The 21,752-nt window shown below is 33.1% G+C and overlaps 1 long non-coding RNA gene across 36 annotated transcripts; it reads left to right on the top strand.

Annotated features, from left to right (window-relative positions):
• The first annotated feature begins 1,142 nt into the window (after positions 1–1,142).
• Positions 1,143–21,573, top strand: LOC122818862 (uncharacterized). 36 transcript variants are annotated; one of them, XR_007763435.1, is made up of 11 exons: positions 1,143–1,308; positions 1,432–1,487; positions 5,012–5,067; positions 8,274–8,329; positions 11,198–11,251; positions 11,375–11,430; positions 13,685–13,740; positions 16,965–17,018; positions 17,142–17,197; positions 19,450–19,505; positions 21,344–21,573. It is a non-coding gene; the product is annotated as an uncharacterized LOC122818862 (long non-coding RNA). The 36 variants fall into 36 exon arrangements; XR_007763432.1 differs by having other exon boundaries at positions 11,184–11,251; XR_007763434.1 differs by having other exon boundaries at positions 11,184–11,251; positions 16,951–17,018.
• Positions 21,574–21,752: the final 179 nt, after the last annotated feature.

Here is a 21,752-nt window from a genome sequence, read left to right as displayed (position 1 = left end):
AAATTTAAATTCGAACCAAACGCGGTATGTCACATATGGACACATTGTGGCTTTGTTTTAAACAAAAAATGCATTTTTTTTTACTGAAAATTAACAAGATGAATTCATTGCGAAAACAGTAATGCTGGTTTTGATCGCAATTGTGCTAAAAATCAACTTCAGCAAAAAATAAAAAAAATTTTAAATTTTTGTTGACAATTTTTTGGCAAATAATCGACCCCGATTTTATTGCGATTTAATTGGGAATTTAAATACGAACCAAACGCTGTATGTCACTCTTCATTTAGAGAATTTGTGGTTTTGTTTTGTACAAAAAACTATTTTTTTTTTTTACTGAAAATTAGCATCAAGAATTTGCCAAAACAGAACGCAATTCTGCTAAATCTGGTTACCCTGCCAAAAGGCTGACCGTTTTGTGCATTCAATAACACAAGCTAACGGTTTACAGCACATTCGGAAAGATCCAAAAGAATTTTTATTCCGGCATTTTTTATGTATTATCGTTTAATTTTTTTATGTGTATTCATTCTTTTGGCTGTCCGTTATTAAGCTGCTTTTCTTATGCACATATTCAAGGGCAACAGAACATTTTTACTGCGGTTTTTGATCCAAATTCTGCTAAATCTGGTTTCCCTGCCAAAAAGCTGACCTTTTTGTGCAGCCAATAATCCAACTATCTACAGCAATTTCGGAAAATCCAGAAGAAGCTAACCTTCGGCAATTTACATTTAATGCGAATTAATTGGAAATTTAAATACGAACCAAACGCGGTATGTCACTCTACATATGGACAATTTGTGGCTTTGTTTTGAACAAAAAATGAATTTTTTTACTGAAAATTAACATTAAGAAATTATTTATTAAAATTTATTACTTTATTAAAACGTATTTTTCTTCAAAATTTGTAATAAAAAATCTTTTAATCTGCTTTCATCTGTACAATTCTTTTTCGTGCTCATTTTTTGGCTGGCCGTTATTACGCTGCTTTACATATCTATATATTTAAATGCTTAGTACATAACGGTAATATAACGTCTTTTTTCTTCCCTCTCTCCCTCACCAACTACCTCATCACTCTCAGCAGCTCTCTGACCCCGCCCTCTCTCATCTTTGCCACCACCCCTCTCTCATCGTTTCTTTCTATTATTCTCTTTCTGCGATTGCTCTTTTAATATTAGTTTCTCTTTATTTGTGTTCACTCTCTGGCTCTAAAATCTTCTTTCCCGCTTCTCCGATTGAGTGGTGCTCATTAAGATCGGAGTGTTCAATGAGGGCGGATGTCGCGGACGCAATGTTCTTTAGAAAAAGGTAAGTTGGCCAATTCTTTTTTACATGTGCCACACAGCTTGCCTATTGTATTTATTGTAACTGCATGTAAAAGAAAATATTATACGTACCTCTATCTAATGGCTTGCACCTATTTTTTCACAGGCAAACGACTCTCAAGAGGAGTAGAACAGAAACACCAGGATCAAAATTAAATTGAGGTAAGTGGACAAAAGTGTTCAAACAAGTTTTTTAATGTAAAAGAAACAAAAGCAGCAAGAACGGGACAAAATGCTGTTCCTTTATAAATAAATACATGCATCTACACAAGTGTACAAATGTGTTAAATGTAGATAAAGTGCATGTTTTTAAAGTCAAAGAAACAAAAGCAGCAGAAACGGGTGAAAATGTTGTTATTTAAAAAAATAAATAAATACATAAAACAAACAAAATTGGACAAAAGGGCAATACATAAGAGTACAAAATTAGTTAAAAGTGCATGTAAATATGAATGAAAAAAAACAGCAAGACCGGGCCAAAATATTGTTCTTTAATATGTAAATAAATACTATATGTGGATATGTATGGACAAAAGTGTTAAAATTAGTTAATAGTGCATGTTTTTTAAATGAAAAAGAAAAACAAAAAAAGCAAGCAAATATAAATTATATTCCACACACATTAACAATAATTTCAAACTACGCTAAAAAAAACAAAATACAAGAATATACAAAAAAAATCTAATTTTCATGTACTTGTGGCCGGTACCACCGATCATACATACATATAGAAACATATTTAGATTCTCACAAAAAAGAATAGAAAATTACCGCTAATTTCCTTATTATACGTTTTTCGTTTTAATTGTTTTGAAACAGTATTTTTCAAACAAAAAACAATACAAAAGGGTTAAAAAAAATTTTTCGATTGGCTTTAACATACTAAATTAAAAAAAAACGTGGCCATCACAATTTTTTGGCAAAAAATCGACAAAAATTAAGTGTTTACATTTTAATGCGAATTAATTGGAAATTTAAATACGAACCAAACGCGGTATGTCACTCTACATATGGACAATTTGTGGCTTTGTTTTGAACAAAAATTAATTTTTTTTCTACTCAAAATTAACAAGAAGAACCAGTAATGCGGGTTTTGATCGCAATTCTGCTAAATCGAATTTCCGTGCCCAAAGGCTGACCTTTTTGTGCAGCAAATAGCCCAAGCTAGCAATCTACAGCAATTTCTGAAAGACCGAAAAAATATCAACTTCGGCAAAATATGAAAATTAAAAATTTTTTTTCACAATTTTTTGCCAAATAATGGACAAAATTTTCAGTGTCCCGATTTTAATGCGAATTAATTGAGGACAATTTGTGGCTTTGTTTTGTAAAAAAAAACTATTTTTTTACTGAAAATTACCATCAAAAATGTATGGCCAAATCAGAATATTTTCACTGCGGTTTTTGATCGCAAATCTGCTAAATCGGGTTCCGTGCCAAAAAGCTGACCTTTTTGTGCAGCCAACAACCCGAGTAACGATCTACAGAGATTTCGGAAAAATCCAAAAGAATTTCAATTTTTGCATTTTTTCATATTTTATAATTTTTTTATCATAATTGTTTGGCAAAAAATAGAAAAAAATGAAGTGTCCAGATTTTAATGCGAACTAAATGGGAATTAAAATACGAATCCAACGCGGTATGCCACTCTTCATTTGAACAAGTTTTGGCTTTGTTTTGTACAAAAATCGATTTTTTTTTACTGAAAATTAGCATAAAGAATTTATTGCCAAAACAGAACGCAATTCTGCTAAATCGGGTTACCCTGCCAAAAGGTTGGCCGTTTTGTGCGTTCAATAACACAAGCTAACGGTTTACAGCACATTCGGAAAGATCCAAAAGAATTTCTATTCCGGCATTTTTTATGTGTTATCGTTTAATTTTTTTATGTGTATTCATTCTTTTGGCTGTCCGTTATTAAGCTGCTTTTCTTATGCACATATTCAATGGCGCAGTATATAACAAGAACGAACCGTGGTTTTCCTGCCCTCTCCATCTCCCTCTACCACTTCCCCTCTCAACAACTATCTCACGCACTCTGTCCCTTCTCGTCTCTGTCACCCTCTCTTTATCTACCTCACTCTGGCACCCTCTCTACCTCTTCTCTCTGTCATGCCCAGATTTTAATGCAAATTAATTGGAAATTTAAATACGAACCAAACGCGGTATGTCGCTCTACATATGGACACTTTGTGGCTTTGTTTAAAACAAAAAATGATTTTTTTTTACTGAAAATTAACAAGAAGAATTCATTGCGAAAACATTAATGCTGGTTTTCATCGCAATTGTGCTTAATATCAACTTCGGCAAAATTAAATAATTTTTAAATTTTTGTTTACAATTTTTTGGCAAATAATCGACAAAAATTTCAGTGCCCCGATTTTATTGCGATTTAATTGGGAATTTAAATACGAACCAAACGCGTTATGTCACTCTTCATTTAGAGAATTTGTGGTTTTGTTTTGTAGAAAAAACTATTTTTTTTTACTGAAAATTAGCATCAAGAATTTATAATTTTTGTGCAGGCAACAATCCGAGTAACGATCTACAGAAATTTCTGAAAAATCCAAAAGAATTTCAACTTTTGCATTTTTTCATATTTTACAATTTTTTTGTCATAATTTTTTAGAAAAAATTGACAAAAATGAAGTGCCCAGATTTTAATGCGAATTAATTGGGAATTTAAATACGAACCCAACATGGTATGTCACTCTTCATTTGAACAAGTTTTGGCTTTGTTTTGTACAAAAATCGATTTTTTTTTACTGAAAATTAGCATCAAGAATTTATTGCCAAAACAGAACGCAATTCTGCTAAATCGGGTTACCCTGCCAAAAGGTTGGCCGTTTTGTGCGTTCAATAACACAAGCTAACGGTTTACAGCACATTCGGAAAGATCCAAAAGAATTTCTATTCCGGCATTTTTTATGTGTATAGTTTAATTTTTGTATGTGTATTCATTCTTTTGGTCCGTTACAGCTGTCCGTTATTAAGCTGCTTTTCTTATGCACATATTCAATGGCGCAGTACATAACAAGAACGAACCGTGGTTTTCCAGCCCTCTCCATCTCCCTCTACCACTTCCCCTCTCAACAACTGTCTCACGCACTCTGTCCCTTCTCGTCCCTGTCACCCTCTCTTAACCTACCTCACTCTGTATGTGTATTCATTCTTTTGGTCCGTTACAGCTGTCCGTTATTAAGCTGCTTTTCTTATGCACATATTCAATGGCGCAGTACATAACAAGAACGAACCGTGGTTTTCCTGCCCTCTCCATCTCCCTCTACCACTACCCCTCTCAACAACTATCTCACGCACTCTGTCCCTTCTCGTCCCTGTCACCCTCTCTTAACCTACCTCACTCTGGCACCCTCTCTACCTCTTCTCTGTGTCACGCTCGCTCTCTCAACTTGCCTCTCTCACCGTATCTTTTCGTTTCTCTGTATGTTTGCTCTCTTAATTTAAGTTTCTCTTTCTTTGTGTTCAATATCTTTCGCGCTCGTGACTCCTATTGACCGGACTCTGAGCGGTGCTCATTAAGAGTGGAGTTTTCGGTGATGGCGGGTGGCTGCCAATTCTTTTTTAAATGTGACATACAGCATGCATATTTTATTTATTGTAATTATATGTGAAAGAATAAAATTATATGTACGTTTATCTAATTTATTGCATCTATTTTTTCACAGGTAAACGAGTCACACGAGGAGTAAGACACTAACACAAGGATCAAAATAAAATTCAGGTGAGTGAACGAACGTGTTCAAAGTAGTTAATAGTGCATGTCTATTTAAGTGTAAGAAACAAAAAAGACACAAACGGGCCAATAATTCGTTTCTTTAATAGATAAATGCCTACATTATGTTCAAACTTTGCTAAAAAGACCCAATTGGAAAAACATAAAGTGTATACCTATACAAAACGCATAAAAAAATTCATATATATTCATATACGTTTGACCGGTACCACCGGTCATACATACATACACATAAACACAAAAGACTAGAATATAAATACCATATTTTTGATCGGCTTAAAAATGGTACAAAATGGTAAAAAAAGACAAAAACTATAGTGTCTAGTTTTGAGTGCCAATCGACTCGGAAAATGATCAAGAAATTTAAGAAAAATTTGTCTTGCGGCTTTTGGTCGCAATTCTAAATCGATTTGTATGTATGTCACTCTTCATGTGGACAATTTGTGGCTTTGTTTTGTACAAAAAACCAAATTTTTTTTTACTAAAAATTAGCATAAAGATTTCACTATTTTTTAACTGCGGTTCTTAGTCGCAATTCTGCTGAATCGGGTTACTCTGCCAAAAAGCTGACCTTTTTGTGCAACCAATAACCCAAGCTAACGATCTACAGCAATTTCGGAAAGATCCAAAAGAATCTCAACTTCGGCCATTTATTCATATTTTATAATTTTTTTTTTCACAATTGTGTGGCACAAAATCGACAAAAAATGAGGTGCCCAGATTTTAATGCAAATTAATTGGGAATTTAAATACGCACCCAACGCGGTATGTCACTCTTCATTTGAACAAGTTTTGGCTTTGTTTTGTACAAAGAGCTATTTTTTTTAACTTAAAACTAGCATCAAGAATCTATTGCCAAAAAAGAAAGTTTTCACTGCGGTTTTTGATCGCAATTCTGCTTAATAGGGTTTCCCCGCCAAAATCTACAGCAACTTCGGATAGAAAGAATCTCAACTTCGGCCATTTATTCATTTTTTATAATTTATTTTGTCACAATTTTATGGCACAAAATCGACAAAAAATTAAGTACCCAGAATTTAATGCAATTTAATTGGAAATTTAAATACGAACCAAACGCGGTATGTCGCTCTACATATGGACACTTTGTGGCTTTGTTTTAAACAAAAAATGAATTTTTTACTGAAAATTAACAAGAAGAATTCATTGCGAAAACAGAAATGCTGGTTTTGATCTCAATTGTGCTAAGTATCAACTTCGGCAAAATATAAAAATTTTTTAATTTTTGTTGACAATTTTTTGGCAAATAATCGACAAAAATTTCAGTCCCCGATTTTATTGCGATTTAATTGGGAATTTAAATACGAACCAAACGCGGTATGTCACTTTTCATTTAGAGAATTTGTGGTTTTGTTTTGTACAAAAAACTATTTTTTTTTTTTACTGAAAATTAGCATCCAGAATTTATTGCCAAAACAGAACGCGATTCTGCTAAATAGGGTTACCCTTCCAAAAGGTTGGCCGTTTTGTGCGTTCAATAACACAAGCTAACGGTTTACAGCACATTCGGAAAGATCCAAAAGAATTTCTATTCCGTAATTTTTTATGTATTACGTTTAATTTTTTTATGTGTATTCATTCTTTTGGCTGTCCGTTATTAAGCTGCTTTTTTTTCTTATGCACATATTCAATGGCGCAGTACATAACAAGTTTTGGCTTTGTTTTGTACAAAGAGCTATTTTTTTTAACTTAAAACTAGCATCAAGAATCTATTGCCAAAAAAGAAAGTTTTCACTGCGGTTTTTGATCGCAATTCTGCTTAATAGGGTTTCCCCGCCAAAATCTACAGCAACTTCGGATAGAAAGAATCTCAACTTCGGCCATTTATTCATTTTTTATAATTTATTTTGTCACAATTTTATGGCACAAAATCGACAAAAAATTAAGTACCCAGAATTTAATGCAATTTAATTGGAAATTTAAATACGAACCAAACGCGGTATGTCGCTCTACATATGGACACTTTGTGGCTTTGTTTTAAACAAAAAATGAATTTTTTACTGAAAATTAACAAGAAGAATTCATTGCGAAAACAGAAATGCTGGTTTTGATCTCAATTGTGCTAAGTATCAACTTCGGCAAAATATAAAAATTTTTTAATTTTTGTTGACAATTTTTTGGCAAATAATCGACAAAAATTTCAGTCCCCGATTTTATTGCGATTTAATTGGGAATTTAAATACGAACCAAACGCGGTATGTCACTTTTCATTTAGAGAATTTGTGGTTTTGTTTTGTACAAAAAACTATTTTTTTTTTTTACTGAAAATTAGCATCCAGAATTTATTGCCAAAACAGAACGCGATTCTGCTAAATAGGGTTACCCTTCCAAAAGGTTGGCCGTTTTGTGCGTTCAATAACACAAGCTAACGGTTTACAGCACATTCGGAAAGATCCAAAAGAATTTCTATTCCGTAATTTTTTATGTATTACGTTTAATTTTTTTATGTGTATTCATTCTTTTGGCTGTCCGTTATTAAGCTGCTTTTTTTTCTTATGCACATATTCAATGGCGCAGTACATAACAAGAACGAACCGTGGTTTTCCAGCCCTCTCCATCTCCCTCTACCACTTCCCCTCTCAACAACTGTCTCACGCACTCTGTCCCTTCTCGTCCCTGTCACCCTCTCTTAACCTACCTCACTCTGTATGTGTATTCATTCTTTTGGTCCGTTACAGCTGTCCGTTATTAAGCTGCTTTTCTTATGCACATATTCAATGGCGCAGTACATAACAAGAACGAACCGTGGTTTTCCTGCCCTCTCCATCTCCCTCTACCACTACCCCTCTCAACAACTATCTCACGCACTCTGTCCCTTCTCGTCCCTGTCACCCTCTCTTAACCTACCTCACTCTGGCACCCTCTCTACCTCTTTTCTCTGTCACGCTCGCTCTCTCAACTTGCCTCTCTCACCGTATCTTTTCGTTTCTTTGTATGTTTGCTCTTTTAATTTAAGTTTCTCTTTCTTTGTGTTCAATATCTTTCGCGCTCGTGACTCCTATTGACCGGACTCTGAGCGGTGCTCATTAAGAGTGGAGTTTTCGGTGATGGCGGGTGGCTGCCAATTCTTTTTTAAATGTGACATACAGCATGCATATTTTATTTATTGTAATTATATGTGAAAGAATAAAATTATATGTACGTTTATCTAATTTATTGCATCTATTTTTTCACAGGTAAACGAGTCACACGAGGAGTAAGACACTAACACAAGGATCAAAATAAAATTCAGGTGAGTGAACGAACGTGTTCAAAGTAGTTAATAGTGCATGTCTATTTAGGTGTAAGAAACAAAAAAGACACAAACGGGCCAATAATTCGTTTCTTTAATAGATAAATGCCTACATTATGTTCAAACTTTGCTAAAAAGACCCAAATGGAAAAACATAAAGTGTATACCTATACAAAACGCATAAAAAAATTCATATATATTCATATACGTTTGACCGGTACCACCGGTCATACATACATACACATAAACACAAAAGACTAGAATATAAATACCATATTTTTGATTGGCTTAAAAATGGTACAAAATGGTAAAAAAAGACAAAAACTATAGTGTATAGTTTTGAGTGCCAATCGACTCGGAAAATGATCAAGAAATTTAAGAAAAATTTGTCTTGCGGCTTTTGGTCGCAATTCTAAATCGATTTGTATGTATGTCACTCTTCATGTGGACAATTTGTGGCTTTGTTTTGTACAAAAAACCAAATTTTTTTTTACTAAAAATTAGCATAAAGATTTCACTATTTTTTAACTGCGGTTCTTAGTCGCAATTCTGCTGAATCGGGTTACCCTGCCAAAAAGCTGACCTTTTTGTGCAACCAATAACCCAAGCTAACGATCTACAGCAATTTCGGAAAGATCCAAAAGAATCTCAACTTCGGCCATTTATTCATATTTTATAATTTTTTTTTTCACAATTGTGTGGCACAAAATCGACAAAAAATGAGGTGCCCAGATTTTAATGCAAATTAATTGGGAATTTAAATACGCACCCAACGCGGTATGTCACTCTTCATTTGAACAAGTTTTGGCTTTGTTTTGTACAAAGAGCTATTTTTTTTAACTTAAAACTAGCATCAAGAATCTATTGCCAAAAAAGAAAATTTTCACTGCGGTTTTTGATCGCAATTCTGCTTAATAGGGTTTCCCCGCCAAAATCTACAGCAACTTCGGATAGAAAGAATCTCAACTTCGGCCATTTATTCATTTTTTATAATTTATTTTGTCACAATTTTATGGCACAAAATCGACAAAAAATTAAGTACCCAGAATTTAATGCAATTTAATTGGAAATTTAAATACGAACCAAACGCGGTATGTCGCTCTACATATGGACACTTTGTGGCTTTGTTTTAAACAAAAAATGAATTTTTTACTGAAAATTAACAAGAAGAATTCATTGCGAAAACAGCAATGCTGGTTTTGATCTCAATTGTGCTAAGTATCAACTTCGGCAAAATATAAAAATTTTTAAATTTTTGTTGACAATTTTTTGGCAAATAATCGACAAAAATTTCAGTCCCCGATTTTATTGCGATTTAATTGGGAATTTAAATACGAACCAAACGCGATATGTCACTTTTCATTTAGAGAATTTGTGGTTTTGTTTTGTACAAAAAACTATTTTTTTTTTTTTACTGAAAATTAGCATCCAGAATTTATTGCCAAAACAGAACGCAATTCTGCTAAATAGGGTTACCCTTCCAAAAGGTTGGCCGTTTTGTGCGTTCAATAACACAAGCTAACGGTTTACAGCACATTCGGAAAGATCCAAAAGAATTTCTATTCCGTAATTTTTTATGTATTATCGTTTAATTTTTTTATGTGTATTCATTCTTTTGGCTGTCCGTTATTAAGCTGCTTTTTTTTCTTATGCACATATTCAATGGCGCAGTTCATAACAAGAACGAACCGTGGTACAGCACATTCGGAAAGATCCAAAAGAATTTCTATTTCGGCATTTTTTATGTGTTATCGTTTAATTTTTTTATGTGTATTCATTCTTTGGCTGTCCGTTATTAAGCTGCTTTTCTTATGCACATATTCAATGGCAACAGAACATTTTCACTGCGGTTTTTGATCCAAATTCTGCTAAATCTGGTTTCCCTGCCAAAAAGCTGACCTTTTTGTGCAGCCAATAATCCAACTATCTACAGCAATTTCGGAAAATCCAGGAGAAGCTATTCTTCGGCAATTTCTTCTTATATTATAATTTTTGTTGTCACAATTTTTTGGCAAAAAATCGACAAAAATTTAGTGTTTACATTTTAAATTAATTAATTGGAAATTTAAATACGAACCAAACGCGGTATGTCACTCTACATATGGACAATTTGTGGCTTTGTTTTGAACAAAAAATTAATTTTTTACTGAAAATTAACATTAAGAAATTATTTATTAAAATTTATTAATTAATTAAAACGTATTTTTCTTCAAAATTTGTAATAAAAAATCTTTTAATCTGCTTTCATCTGTACAATTCTTTTTCGTGCTCATTTTTTGGCTGGCCGTTATTACGCTGCTTTACATATCTATATATTTAAATGCTTAGTACATAACGGTAATATGACGTCTTTTTTCTTCCCTCTCTCCCTCACCAACTACCTCATCACTCTCAGCAGCTCTCTGACACGCCCTCTTTGTTTTGAACAAAAAATGAATTTTTTTTACTAAAAATTTACATTAAGAAATTATTTATTAAAATGTATTAATTAATTAAAACGTATTTTTCTTCAAAATTTGTAATAAAAAATCTTTTAATCTGCTTTCATCTGTACAATTCTTTTTCGTGCTCATTTTTTGGCTGGCCGTTATTACGCTGCTTTACATATCTATATATTTAAATGCTTAGTACATAACGGTAATATAACGTCTTTTTTCTTCCCTCTCTCCCTCACCAACTACCTCATCACTCTCAGCAGCTCTCTTACCCCGCCCTCTCTCATCTTTGCCACCACCCCTCTCTCATCGTTTCTTTCTATTATTCTCTTTCTGCGATTGCTCTTTTAATATTAGTTTCTCTTTATTTGTGTTCACTCTCTGGCTCTAAAATCTTCTTTCCCGCTTCTCCGATTGAGTGGTGCTCATTAAGATCGGAGTGTTCAATGAGGGCGGATGTCGCGGACGCAATGTTCTTTAGAAAAAGGTAAGTTGGCCAATTCTTTTTTACATGTGCCACACAGCTTGCCTATTTTATTTATTGTAACTGCATGTAAAAGAAAATATTATACGTACCTCTATCTAATGGCTTGCACCTATTTTTTCACAGGCAAACGACTCTCAAGAGGAGTAGAACAGAAACACCAGGATCAAAATTAAATTGAGGTAAGTGGACAAAAGTGTTCAAACAAGTTTTTTAATGTAAAAGAAACAAAAGCAGCAAGAACGGGACAAAATGCTGTTCCTTAATAAATAAATACATGCATCTACACAAGTTTACAAATGTGTTAAATGTAGATAAAGTGCATGTTTTTAAAGTGAAAGAAACAAAAGCAGCAGAAACGGGTGAAAATGTTGTTATTTAAAAAAATAAATAAATACATAAATATACAAAATTGGACAAAAGGGCAATACATAAGAGTACAAAATTAGTTAAAAGTGCATGTAAATATGAATGAAAAAAAACAGCAAGACCGGGCCAAAATATTGTTCTTTAATATGTAAATAAATACTATATGTGGATATGTATGGACAAAAGTGTTAAAATTAGTTAATAGTGCATGTTTTTTAAATGAAAAAGAAAAACAAAAAAAGCAAGCAAATATAAATTATATTCCACACACATTAACAATAATTTCAAACTACGCTAAAAAAAACAAAATACAAGAATATACAAAAAAAAAATCTAATTTTCATGTACTTGTGGCCGGTACCACCGATCATACATACATATAGAAACATATTTAGATTCTCACAAAAAAGAATAGAAAATTACCGCTAATTTCCTTATTATACGTTTTTCGTTTTAATTGTTTTGAAACAGTATTTTTCAAACAAAAAACAATACAAAAGGGTTAAAAAAAATTTTTCGATTGGCTTTAACATACTAAATTAAAAAAAAAGTGGCCATCACAATTTTTTGGCAAAAAATCGACAAAAATTAAGTGTTTACATTTTAATGCGAATTAATTGGAAATTTAAATACGAACCAAACGCGGTATGTCACTCTACATATGGACAATTTGTGGCTTTGTTTTGAACAAAAATTAATTTTTTTTTCTACTCAAAATTAACAAGAAGAACCAGTAATGCGGGTTTTGATCGCAATTCTGCTAAATCGAATTTCCGTGCCCAAAGGCTGACCTTTTTGTGCAGCAAATAGCCCAAGCTAGCAATCTACAGCAATTTCTGAAAGACCGAAAAAATATCAACTTCGGCAAAATATGAAAATTAAAAATTTTTTTTCAAAATTTTTTGCCAAATAATGGACAAAATTTTCAGTGTCCCGATTTTAATGCGAATTAATTGAGGACAATTTGTGGCTTTGCTTTGTAAAAAAAAACTATTTTTTTTACTGAAAATTACCATCAAAAATGTATGGCCAAATCAGAATATTTTCACTGCGGTTTTTGATCGCAAATCTGCTAAATCGGGTTCCGTGCCAAAAAGCTGACCTTTTTGTGCAGCCAACAACCCGAGTAACGATCTACAGAGATTTCGGAAAAATCCAAAAGAATTTCAATTTTTGCATTTTTTCATATTTTATAATTTTTTTATCATAATTTTTTGGCAAAAAATAGAAAAAAATGAACTGTCCAGATTTTAATGCGAACTAAATGGGAATTAAAATACGAATCCAACGCGGTATGCCACTCTTCATTTGAACAAGTTTTGGCTTTGTTTTGTACAAAAATCGATTTTTTTTTACTGAAAATTAGCATAAAGAATTTATTGCCAAAACAGAATGCAATTCTGCTAAATCGGGTTACCCTGCCAAAAGGTTGGCCGTTTTGTGCGTTCAATAACACAAGCTAACGGTTTACAGCACATTCGGAAAGATCCAAAAGAATTTCTATTCCGGCATTTTTTATGTGTATAGTTTAATTTTTGTATGTGTATTCATTCTTTTGGTCCGTTACAGCTGTCCGTTATTAAGCTGCTTTTCTTATGCACATATTCAATGGCGCAGTACATAACAAGAACGAACCGTGGTTTTCCTGCCCTCTCCATCTCCCTCTACCACTACCCCTCTCAACAACTATCTCACGCACTCTGTCCCTTCTCGTCCCTGTCACCCTCTCTTAACCTACCTCACTCTGGCACCCTCTCTACCTCTTTTCTCTGTCACGCTCGCTCTCTCAACTTGCCTCTCTCACCGTATCTTTTCGTTTCTTTGTATGTTTGCTCTTTTAATTTAAGTTTCTCTTTCTTTGTGTTCAATATCTTTCGCGCTCGTGACTCCTATTGACCGGACTCTGAGCGGTGCTCATTAAGAGTGGAGTTTTCGGTGATGGCGGGTGGCTGCCAATTCTTTTTTAAATGTGACATACAGCATGCATATTTTATTTATTGTAATTATATGTGAAAGAATAAAATTATATGTACGTTTATCTAATTTATTGCATCTATTTTTTCACAGGTAAACGAGTCACACGAGGAGTAAGACACTAACACAAGGATCAAAATAAAATTCAGGTGAGTGAACGAACGTGTTCAAAGTAGTTAATAGTGCATGTCTATTTAAGTGTAAGAAACAAAAAAGACACAAACGGGCCAATAATTCGTTTCTTTAATAGATAAATGCCTACATTATGTTCAAACTTTGCTAAAAAGACCCAATTGGAAAAACATAAAGTGTATACCTATACAAAACGCATAAAAAAAATCATATATATTCATATACGTTTGACCGGTACCACCGGTCATACATACATACACATAAACACAAAAGACTAGAATATAAATACCATATTTTTGATTGTCTTAAAAATGGTAAAAAAAAAAGACAAAAACTATAGTGTCTAGTTTTGAGTGCCAATCGACTCGGAAAATGATCAAGAAATTTAAGAAAAATTTGTCTTAATAGTGCATGTCTATTTAAGTGTAAGAAACAAAAAAGACACAAACGGGCCAATAATTCGTTTCCTTAATAGATAAATGCCTACATTATGTTCAAACTTTGCTAAAAAGACCCAAATGGAAAAACATTAAGTGTATACCTATACAAAACGAATAAAAAAATTCATATATATTCATATACGTTTGACCGGTACCACCGGTCATACATACATACACATAAACACAAAAGACTAGAATATAAATACCATATTTTTGATTGGCTTAAAAATGGTACAAAATGGTAAAAAAAGACAAAAACTATAGTGTCTAGTTTTGAGTGCCAATCGACTCGGAAAATGATCAAGAAATTTAAGAAAAATTTGTCTTGCGGCTTTTGGTCGCAATTCTAAATCGATTTGTATGTATGTCACTCTTCATGTGGACAATTTGTGGCTTTGTTTTGTACAAAAAACCAAATTTTTTTTTACTAAAAATTAGCATAAAGATTTCACTATTTTTTAACTGCGGTTCTTAGTCGCAATTCTGCTGAATCGGGTTACCCTGCCAAAAAGCTGACCTTTTTGTGTAACCAATAACCCAAGCTAACGATCTACAGCAATTTCGGAAAGGTCCAAAAGAATCTCAACTTCGGCCATTTATTCATATTTTATAATTTTTTTTTCACAATTGTGTGGCACAAAATCGACAAAAAATGAGGTGCCCAGATTTTAATGCAAATTAATTGGGAATTTAAATACGCACCCAACGCGGTATGTCACTCTTCATTTGAACAAGTTTTGGCTTTGTTTTGTACAAAGAGCTATTTTTTTTAACTTAAAACTAGCATCAAGAATCTATTGCCAAAAAAGAAAATTTTCACTGCGGTTTTTGATCGCAATTCTGCTTAATAGGGTTTCCCCGCCAAAATCTACAGCAACTTCGGATAGAAAGAATCTCAACTTCGGCCATTTATTCATTTTTTATAATTTATTTTGTCACAATTTTATGGCACAAAATCGACAAAAAATTAAGTACCCAGAATTTAATGCAATTTAATTGGAAATTTAAATACGAACCAAACGCGGTATGTCGCTCTACATATGGACACTTTGTGGCTTTGTTTTAAACAAAAAATGAATTTTTTACTGAAAATTAACAAGAAGAATTCATTGCGAAAACAGCAATGCTGGTTTTGATCTCAATTGTGCTAAGTATCAACTTCGGCAAAATATAAAAATTTTTAAATTTTTGTTGACAATTTTTTGGCAAATAATCGACAAAAATTTCAGTCCCCGATTTTATTGCGATTTAATTGGGAATTTAAATACGAACCAAACGCGGTATGTCACTTTTCATTTAGAGAATTTGTGGTTTTGTTTTGTACAAAAAACTATTTTTTTTTTTTTACTGAAAATTAGCATCCAGAATTTATTGCCAAAACAGAACGCAATTCTGCTAAATAGGGTTACCCTTCCAAAAGGTTGGCCGTTTTGTGCGTTCAATAACACAAGCTAACGGTTTACAGCACATTCGGAAAGATCCAAAAGAATTTCTATTCCGTAATTTTTTATGTATTATCGTTTAATTTTTTTATGTGTATTCATTCTTTTGGCTGTCCGTTATTAAGCTGCTTTTTTTTCTTATGCACATATTCAATGGCGCAGTTCATAACAAGAACGAACCGTGGTACAGCACATTCGGAAAGATCCAAAAGAATTTCTATTTCGGCATTTTTTATGTGTTATCGTTTAATTTTTTTATGTGTATTCATTCTTTGGCTGTCCGTTATTAAGCTGCTTTTCTTATGCACATATTCAATGGCAACAGAACATTTTCACTGCGGTTTTTGATCCAAATTCTGCTAAATCTGGTTTCCCTGCCAAAAAGCTGACCTTTTTGTGCAGCCAATAATCCAACTATCTACAGCAATTTCGGAAAATCCAGGAGAAGCTATTCTTCGGCAATTTCTTCTTATATTATAATTTTTGTTGTCACAATTTTTTGGCAAAAAATCGACAAAAATTTAGTGTTTACATTTTAAATTAATTAATTGGAAATTTAAATACGAACCAAACGCGGTATGTCACTCTACATATGGACAATTTGTGGCTTTGTTTTGAACAAAAAATTAATTTTTTACTGAAAATTAACATTAAGAAATTATTTATTAAAATTTATTAATTAATTAAAACGTATTTTTCTTCAAAATTTGTAATAAAAAATCTTTTAATCTGCTTTCATCTGTACAATTCTTTTTCGTGCTCATTTTTTGGCTGGCCGTTATTACGCTGCTTTACATATCTATATATTTAAATGCTTAGTACATAACGGTAATATGACGTCTTTTTTCTTCCCTCTCTCCCTCACCAACTACCTCATCACTCTCAGCAGCTCTCTGACACGCCCTCTTTGTTTTGAACAAAAAATGAATTTTTTTTACTAAAAATTTACATTAAGAAATTATTTATTAAAATGTATTAATTAATTAAAACGTATTTTTCTTCAAAATTTGTAATAAAAAATCTTTTAATCTGCTTTCATCTGTACAATTCTTTTTCGTGCTCATTTTTTGGCTGGCCGTTATTACGCTGCTTTACATATCTATATATTTAAATGCTTAGTACATAACGGTAATATAACGTCTTTTTTCTTCCCTCTCTCCCTCACCAACTACCTCATCACTCTCAGCAGCTCTCTTACCCCGCCCTCTCTCATCTTTGCCACCACCCCTCTCTCATCGTTTCTTTCTATTATTCTCTTTCTGCGATTGCTCTTTTAATATTAGTTTCTCTTTATTTGTGTTCACTCTCTGGCTCTAAAATCTTCTTTCCCGCTTCTCCGATTGAGTGGTGCTCATTAAGATCGGAGTGTTCAATGAGGGCGGATGTCGCGGACGCAATGTTCTTTAGAAAAAGGTAAGTTGGCCAATTCTTTTTTACATGTGCCACACAGCTTGCCTATTTTATTTATTGTAACTGCATGTAAAAGAAAATATTATACGTACCTCTATCTAATGGCTTGCACCTATTTTTTCACAGGCAAACGACTCTCAAGAGGAGTAGAACAGAAACACCAGGATCAAAATTAAATTGAGGTAAGTGGACAAAAGTGTTCAAACAAGTTTTTTAATGTAAAAGAAACAAAAGCAGCAAGAACGGGACAAAATGCTGTTCCTTAATAAATAAATACATGCATCTACACAAGTTTACAAATGTGTTAAATGTAGATAAAGTGCATGTTTTTAAAGTGAAAGAAACAAAAGCAGCAGAAACGGGTGAAAATGTTGTTATTTAAAAAAATAAATAAATACATAAATATACAAAATTGGACAAAAGGGCAATACATAAGAGTACAAAATTAGTTAAAAGTGCATGTAAATATGAATGAAAAAAAACAGCAAGACCGGGCCAAAATATTGTTCTTTAATATGTAAATAAATACTATATGTGGATATGTATGGACAAAAGTGTTAAAATTAGTTAATAGTGCATGTTTTTTAAATGAAAAAGAAAAACAAAAAAAGCAAGCAAATATAAATTATATTCCACACACATTAACAATAATTTCAAACTACGCTAAAAAAAACAAAATACAAGAATATACAAAAAAAAAATCTAATTTTCATGTACTTGTGGCCGGTACCACCGATCATACATACATATAGAAACATATTTAGATTCTCACAAAAAAGAATAGAAAATTACCGCTAATTTCCTTATTATACGTTTTTCGTTTTAATTGTTTTGAAACAGTATTTTTCAAACAAAAAACAATACAAAAGGGTTAAAAAAAATTTTTCGATTGGCTTTAACATACTAAATTAAAAAAAAAGTGGCCATCACAATTTTTTGGCAAAAAATCGACAAAAATTAAGTGTTTACATTTTAATGCGAATTAATTGGAAATTTAAATACGAACCAAACGCGGTATGTCACTCTACATATGGACAATTTGTGGCTTTGTTTTGAACAAAAATTAATTTTTTTTTCTACTCAAAATTAACAAGAAGAACCAGTAATGCGGGTTTTGATCGCAATTCTGCTAAATCGAATTTCCGTGCCCAAAGGCTGACCTTTTTGTGCAGCAAATAGCCCAAGCTAGCAATCTACAGCAATTTCTGAAAGACCGAAAAAATATCAACTTCGGCAAAATATGAAAATTAAAAATTTTTTTTCACAATTTTTTGCCAAATAATGGACAAAATTTTCAGTGTCCCGATTTTAATGCGAATTAATTGAGGACAATTTGTGGCTTTGCTTTGTAAAAAAAAACTATTTTTTTTACTGAAAATTACCATCAAAAATGTATGGCCAAATCAGAATATTTTCACTGCGGTTTTTGATCGCAAATCTGCTAAATCGGGTTCCGTGCCAAAAAGCTGACCTTTTTGTGCAGCCAACAACCCGAGTAACGATCTACAGAGATTTCGGAAAAATCCAAAAGAATTTCAATTTTTGCATTTTTTCATATTTTATAATTTTTTTATCATAATTTTTTGGCAAAAAATAGAAAAAAATGAACTGTCCAGATTTTAATGCGAACTAAATGGGAATTAAAATACGAATCCAACGCGGTATGCCACTCTTCATTTGAACAAGTTTTGGCTTTGTTTTGTACAAAAATCGATTTTTTTTTACTGAAAATTAGCATAAAGAATTTATTGCCAAAACAGAACGCAATTCTGCTAAATCGGGTTACCCTGCCAAAAGGTTGGCCGTTTTGTGCGTTCAATAACACAAGCTAACGGTTTACAGCACATTCGGAAAGATCCAAAAGAATTTCTATTCCGGCATTTTTTATGTGTATAGTTTAATTTTTGTATGTGTATTCATTCTTTTGGTCCGTTACAGCTGTCCGTTATTAAGCTGCTTTTCTTATGCACATATTCAATGGCGCAGTACATAACAAGAACGAACCGTGGTTTTCCTGCCCTCTCCATCTCCCTCTACCACTTCCCCTCTCAACAACTATCTCACGCACTCTGTCCCTTCTCGTCTCGGTCACCCTCTCTTTACCTACCTCACTCTGGCACCCTCTACCTCTTCTCTCTGTCACGCTCGCTCTCTCAACTTGCCTCTCTCACCGTATCTCTTCGTTTCTCTGTATGTTTGCTCTCTTAATTTAAGTTTCTCTTTCTTTGTGTTCAATATCTTTCGCGCTCGTGACTCCTATTGACCGGACTCTGAGCGGTGCTCATTAAGAGTGGAGTTTTCGGTGATGGCGGGTGGCTGCCAATTCTTTTTTAAATGTGACATACAGCATGCATATTTTATTTATTGTAATTATATGTGAAAGAATAAAATTATATGTACGTTTATCTAATTTATTGCATCTATTTTTTCACAGGTAAACGAGTCACACGAGGAGTAAGACACTAACACAAGGATCAAAATAAAATTCAGGTGAGTGAACGAACGTGTTCAAAGTAGTTAATAGTGCATGTCTATTTAAGTGTAAGAAACAAAAAAGACACAAACGGGCCAATAATTCGTTTCTTTAATAGATAAATGCCTACATTATGTTCAAACTTTGCTAAAAAGACCCAATTGGAAAAACATAAAGTGTATACCTATACAAAACGCATAAAAAAATTCATATATATTCATATACGTTTGACCGGTACCACCGGTCATACATACATACACATAAACACAAAAGACTAGAATATAAATACCATATTTTTGATCGGCTTAAAAATGGTACAAAATGGTAAAAAAAGACAAAAACTATAGTGTCTAGTTTTGAGTGCCAATCGACTCGGAAAATGATCAAGAAATTTAAGAAAAATTTGTCTTGCGGCTTTTGGTCGCAATTCTAAATCGATTTGTATGTATGTCACTCTTCATGTGGACAATTTGTGGCTTTGTTTTGTACAAAAAACCAAATTTTTTTTTACTAAAAATTAGCATAAAGATTTCACTATTTTTTAACTGCGGTTCTTAGTCGCAATTCTGCTGAATCGGGTTACTCTGCCAAAAAGCTGACCTTTTTGTGCAACCAATAACCCAAGCTAACGATCTACAGCAATTTCGGAAAGATCCAAAAGAATCTCAACTTCGGCCATTTATTCATATTTTATAATTTTTTTTTTCACAATTGTGTGGCACAAAATCGACAAAAAATGAGGTGCCCAGATTTTAATGCAAATTAATTGGGAATTTAAATACGCACCCAACGCGGGGTCGTCACTCTACATATGGATATGTTGTGGCTTTGTTTTGTACAAAGAACTTTTTTTTATTGAAAATTAGCATCAAGAATTGGTTGGCAAAACAATTTTGTTAAATCGGGTTACCCTGCCGTTTTGTGCATTTAATAACACAGAACATTCGGAAAGATTCAAAAGAATTTCTATTTTCGGCTTTTTTTTAATGTATTTTCGTTTAATTTTTTTTATGTGTTCATTCTTTTCGCTGGCCGTTATTAAGCTGCTTTTCTTATGCACATATTCAATGGCGCAGTACATAACAAGAATGTAACGTGGTTTTCCTCACGCACTCTGTCCCCTTCTCGTACCTGTCACACTCTCTTTACCTAGTTCACTCTGGCACCCTCTCTCTACTTTTCTCACTCTGTCACCTTCGCTCTACCTACCTCTCTCTGTCGCGCTTCCTCTCTCTATCTACCTCTCTCTGTCGCGCTCCCTCTCTACCTACCTCTCTCTGCCGCGTTCCCTCTCTCTACCTAACTCTCTCTGTTGCGCTCCCTCTCTCAGCGTATCTCATCGTTTTTCTCTGTGCTTGCTGTCTTAATTTAAGTTTCTCTTTCTTGGTGTTCAATCTCTTTTCTTTCGTGCTCATGGCTCCTATTGACCGGACTCTGAGCTGTGCTCATTAAGAGCGTAGTTTTTAGTGATGGTGGGTGGCGCGAACGAGAATTTTTTGCATAAAGTTGTAGATGGCACTTTTTAGATGTTTCCTATTAGGCGGTCGCAGCAAAAGGGATTCTTATTGCACAGATTTGTACAGGCTTAACGTATTTCACAAGAGTTCAGGGTATACAGTATGAGGGTGTGAGACCAACATAGTGTTTCTTAAGAGCAACAGGGATGTTTAATAAAAGTGTGACCTAACTTAATGTAGAATGTATGTATGACAGATGCTTAGGGATATGTATACGTATGTATGTGTGAGTGTCTACTTGCTGCAAAGTTCGTTTTTAAATGTGACATACAGCATGCATATTCTATTTATTGTAATTTCGTACGTTTATCTAATCTTTTGCATCTATTTTTTCACAGGTAAACGAGTCACACGAGGAGTAAAACACAAACACAAGGATCAAAACAAAATTCAGGTGAGTGAACGAACGTGTTCAAAGTAGTTAATAGTGCATGTCTATTTAAGTGTAAGAAACAAAAAAGACACAAACGGGCCAATAATTCGTTTCTTTAATAGATAAATGCCTACATTATGTTCAAACTTTGCTAAAAAGACCCAATTGGAAAAACATAAAGTGTATACCTATACAAAACGCATAAAAAAAATCATATATATTCATATACGTTTGACCGGGACCACCGGTCATACATACATACACATAAACACAAAAGACTAGAATATAAATACCATATTTTTGATTGTCTTAAAAATGGTAAAAAAAAAGACAAAAACTATAGTGTCTAGTTTTGAGTGCCAATCGACTCGGAA

Source organism: Drosophila biarmipes, chromosome 2L (genome assembly GCF_025231255.1).
Source record: "Drosophila biarmipes strain raj3 chromosome 2L, RU_DBia_V1.1, whole genome shotgun sequence".
In the NCBI taxonomy this organism is placed as follows: Eukaryota; Metazoa; Arthropoda; class Insecta; order Diptera; family Drosophilidae; genus Drosophila; species Drosophila biarmipes.
The sequence above is the reverse complement of the archived record's forward strand: the minus strand, read 5'-3'. Positions and strand labels throughout refer to the sequence as shown.